Below are 5,000 nucleotides of genomic sequence, written 5' to 3' on the forward strand. Positions count from 1 at the left end.
TACACTAAAGACACTATTCTAAAACCAAAAAGCTAGTGAACTTTGCTTTCTAAATTTAGCTTACTGCATTTTTTAAAATGACCATTGAATGCATTCTGCATTGGGACTGCATAGCAGACGGGATGCACGCGCACACGCACAACTAGACATATATGCAAAGCAGCACTGAAGTGGCGTCGGATTTGGGTGAGAAGCCTTTAATCCAGGTTTTAGTACCTGTGTTTCGCAATATAGACGCATTCCAAGCGTGTAGTAAAAGACACCCCTCAGGAAAAAACCTACACCTAAATATTCCGAACACGCACATATCCAGGCACAAACATGTACGCAGGCACGCACACACGCACATACACAAACACACGCAAACACATGCACGCACCCCCCCCCCCCCCCCCCCCCCCCACACACACACTGAGCCTCCCTCCTCCTAAGTGCTCCACTCGACTGAACATCGTACACATATTTTCCAAGTAAGTAGTTTTTGGTGAAAGATAGCCGTGAAACCATTACATAATTTATGTTAACGCCAAAGACATCTAAGCGAATAACTTTACAGGACACAAGGGCGAATTGAAGCATTGAAACAAAATATGTAAGACCTACTTCTACTCGACAGGTTATATAGACTATGTGTAACATTATTTTTCCTGATTCCATGAATATATGTTACGAAGAAAGATATTGATTGGCGTCATATTATTACAACATACAGGATTTTCCTACAGTTTATCTCAGTCGCTTTGGTTCATTTCTCAGATCAGAATTTAAATTCTCAAAACTACCTGTTCAATCTTCACATCAGTGTGTCACTTTTGCACATGAAAAAAACAGTTTCTCATTTATTTGAACGCGTTGCGAATGATTTGGTACATCCATGCACTAGATTATGTACAATACTCTGCTCTTTCCTAAATAATCAATTGCTTATATCATGTTGATCAAAATGTATTGTAATGGTCTCTATGAAATAGTCTCACCCCCACAACATTTAGGTATTAGTTCATTGCATAAGTCTTTACATGCAAAATGGTTGAACAAGTTGTCATAATATGTCAAGCATATTTCTATACATTTCTATACACTGGCATTAGACTCCTTTTTTTGTTATTTTTTCTAAATCTGTCCAGAATTGGTCAATTGCTACCAGGTGAATCTTGACTTTCCCTAAAGAAGGGAAATCTGTGAAGTGTTAGATCAACCAACGATCAACCAGTACTGGAATAGCTCAAAGGTGCATCTTTTGAACCATAAACTGGCAAGTATATATATAACTGGTGCACAACAAAATGTTACATTGTCTGAGAATTTGTGGCCCAACAGACAGGAACGTCAGGAGTTGTCGGATGACTGCACTGTAATTCCTACAGCAATGCATGTACAGTTTACCCTAAGGAGGTTTTCCTATGTTCACATTTCTAGCAATGACATGGTCTGTCAACAAATTACAGTACAAACAGTCAAAACGTAAATGTGAATCTTGTCCAGTCTCTTGCAAACAATCTCCCACATACACTAAGGTGTAACTTACAATTTACAATAATTGTCTTCAAAACTTTAGCCATAGTTTACATCAGAGCATCCCTCCAGAGTACACTGTTATATTGACAACATGACTAAGCAATTTGACTGTCTTATCCGTAGACAATGACACAAGGACTTGTCATTCTGATGGCACTGACATGTTCACTCATTCGCATTAGTAACACCATTGCTAACAATCAAATCTATATTATACCAGCGGAAGAAGTTGAAACTGAAAAAGATATTTTTAATATTTTTCCCAGATACCGGGTCAATTTGATCCACAACATAACCGGAGGGTTAATTTGCAAAGAAGAAATCATGAGCTGGAACGAAGAGTGAGGGATTTCTCCTTCCAGGGACGGTTAGGAATGGCGTGGACAAGTCATACTTGACATATATAGTAATGCAAACGAATATTTGTATATATATTTATAATACTAGTCCAACCTAACTATACTGATCTACCCAAGCTAACGATGTTAATATAAGTTATTCTAACGAACAGAAAATTGTCGTAAATATAACTTTGGTCTGTCATTAGTTAGACTGTAACAAGCAATAAACTGCCTCTGTGTGTGTGTGTGTGTGTGTGTGTGTGTGTGTGTGTGTGTGTGTGTGTGTGTGTGTGTGTGTGTGTGTGTGTGTGTGTGTGTGTGTTTATGCTTGTTCAGTACAAACCCCCACTATCCTCATAGTGGGGGTTCCTCTGAGCCTTTTCCTGTCTTAAATGTCTTACATAAAAATAGTGTCCTTCTACGATGTTAAACGTAAACACATCTAGGAAAACATGCACTTTGTGTTATTCCTTCATTTTTGATCAACGCAAATAACTGACCCCAAAAACTATGTAGAAAAAATATCTACCGGTATTTGAGTAGATACTAATAATGTTTGAAAAAAGGTACCGCGTAGCCAATTGTCACTGTGTGAAAGCAACATCCATAAGCTCTGTAATTTATTCCTATGTAAGGCAGTTGTTCATTTGAATGACCATCTGATAGAGCATTATAAATAAACCATTGCTTGCCTCAATTATGTCTACCTGCCTTGGAATTTACATTAAACTGAATGCAGCCTTGTAAAGCCAATGGCGAATGATTGCCTACATTAGGAGGTTGTTGGATTCTAAATTCCCCCTCATTAAAGGGTAACTAATACGCATCAAGATAATAATTTAATAGCAAATTAGCCATTCGGTTACTTGTACTACTAGGCTTGAAAGGCATACATTTTGTAGCAGGTTGGTAATGCAGTCTGAAAGAATTTGTATCTCCCTGGAAAAGTTGCTAGGATATTCACCAAGGTTATTAGGTCTGATCTGAAGTATATACAGAATAAAACCATTGATGGGAGGGCATCATCTGGACAGGACACAGGGCGAATTGAAGCATTGAAACAAAATATGTAAGACCTACTTCTACTCGACAGGTTATATAGACTATGTGTAACATTATTTTTCCTGATTCCATGAATATATGTTACGAAGAAAGATATTGATTGGCGTCATATTATTACAACATACAGGATTTTCCTACAGTTTATCTCAGTCGCTTTGGTTCATTTCTCAGATCAGAATTTAAATTCTCAAAACTACCTGTTCAATCTTCACATCAGTGTGTCACTTTTGCACATGAAAAAAACAGTTTCTCATTTATTTGAACGCGTTGCGAATGATTTGGTACATCCATGCACTAGATTATGTACAATACTCTGCTCTTTCCTAAATAATCAATTGCTTATATCATGTTGATCAAAATGTATTGTAATGGTCTCTATGGAATAGTCTCACCCCCACAACATTTAGGTATTAGTTCATTGCATAAGTCTTTACATGCAAAATGGTTGAACAAGTTGTCATAATATGTCAAGCATATACATTTCTATACACTGGCATTAGACTCTTTTTTTTGTTCTTTTTTCTAAATCTGTCCAGAATTGGTCAATTGCTACCAGGTGAATCTTGACTTTCCCTAAAGAAGGGAAATCTGTGAAGTGTTAGATCAACCAACGATCAACCAGTACTGGAATAGCTCAAAGGTGCATCTTTTGAACCATAAACTGGCAAGTATATATATAGCTGGTGCACAACACAATGTTACATTGTCTGAGAATTTGTGGCCCAACAGACAGGAACGTCAGGAGTTGTCGGATGACTGCACTGTAATTCCTACAGCAATGCATGTACAGTTTACCCTAAGGAGGTTTTCCTATGTTCACATTTCTAGCAATGACATGGTCTGTCAACAAATTACAGTACAAACAGTCAAAGCGTAAATGTGAATCTTGTCCAGTCTCTTGCAAACAATCTCCCACATACACTAAGGTGTAACTTACAATTTACAATAATTGTCTTCAAAACTTTAGCCATAGTTTACATCAGAACATCCCTCCAGAGTACACTGTTATATTGACAACATGACTAAGCAATTTGACCGTCTTATCCGTCGACAATGACACAAGGACTTGTCATTCTGATGGCACTGACATGTTCATTGAAACAAATATTTACTTTTGAGAGATGAACTAAGGATTTTGAGCAAGAGACTGGCTTTTGCATGTAGCCTATTTCATGGTGTTTTGCTATTTGAACGCATTGTTTTCAGAAATGCACTTACTGCAATTTTCAATTCTGATCTGAGAAATGTACCAAATCGACTGAGAAAAACTGTAGTACCACACGACTGTAATCTACATTGTAGTGCCTGTTCATGAACACACGGGGGCGACCTACACCAGTGGAGAAATCAAAATGTGCACGCCTGAACACAATCCGATCAAGATATGGACGTTGTTCATATTGTAATTATTAATCTACTTCGTCACCCAAATTGTTGGTCTGAAAATAATTATAATTATAATTATTTTTATGATTATTAATATATGATTATTAATAATATTATATACAATTATTCTGGTATGTTTATAATGTATTTTAAATACTGGAATATTTCTTCTGTCTCACCCTGTGTGTTATTTTACAGTCTGACCTGAGTTTTGTGGGTTAGATGTATCAATAGCCATGTTAATTCATCTGTGTTATGCTGGGAGCTGATGTGTGTGTGTGTGTGTGTGTGTGTGTGTGTGTGTGTGTGTGTGTGTGTGTGTGTGTGTGTGTGTGTGTGTGTGTCTGTGTGTGTGTGTGTGTGTGTGTGTGTGTGTGTGTGTGTGTGTGTGTGTGTGTGTGTGTGTGTGTGTGTGTGTGTGCGCCAGACATGCGGTGCCGTCTGGGGTTTTTGATTCTCCGGGTGTGTGTCCCCACTTTTTATCAGCAGGCGTAAGGACTTCCTCCTCGCTCTGACTTCCACCAAGACCAATATTGACCCATCCCTGCAGGCAGTCAACCGTATCCTTCCTGTTGCCATGGAAGCTTATCCCACAGTATGAGACTCTTCTTATATTTTGGTGTGGAAGCTAGAGCCCACCTTTTCTTCACCTGGGGGGATACATCATACATACTGGATGTACCAGTATGTATG

At 38.1% G+C, this 5,000-nt stretch overlaps 1 protein-coding gene across 1 annotated transcript in view; it reads right to left on the reverse strand.

The window, feature by feature from the left end:
* Positions 1–4,580: 4,580 nt before the first annotated feature.
* Positions 4,581–5,000, reverse strand: part of LOC132459445 (uncharacterized) — a 3,230-nt gene continuing 2,810 nt past the window's right edge. Inside the window, exon 2 of the mRNA XM_060053988.1 lies at positions 4,581–5,000. This exon is cut by the window's right edge and continues 1,721 nt beyond it. The gene's annotated coding sequence lies outside the window, so the exon portion shown is untranslated.

The sequence above is a fragment of the Gadus macrocephalus genome, chromosome 6 (genome assembly GCF_031168955.1).
Source record: "Gadus macrocephalus chromosome 6, ASM3116895v1".
NCBI classification, from domain to species: Eukaryota; Metazoa; Chordata; class Actinopteri; order Gadiformes; family Gadidae; genus Gadus; species Gadus macrocephalus.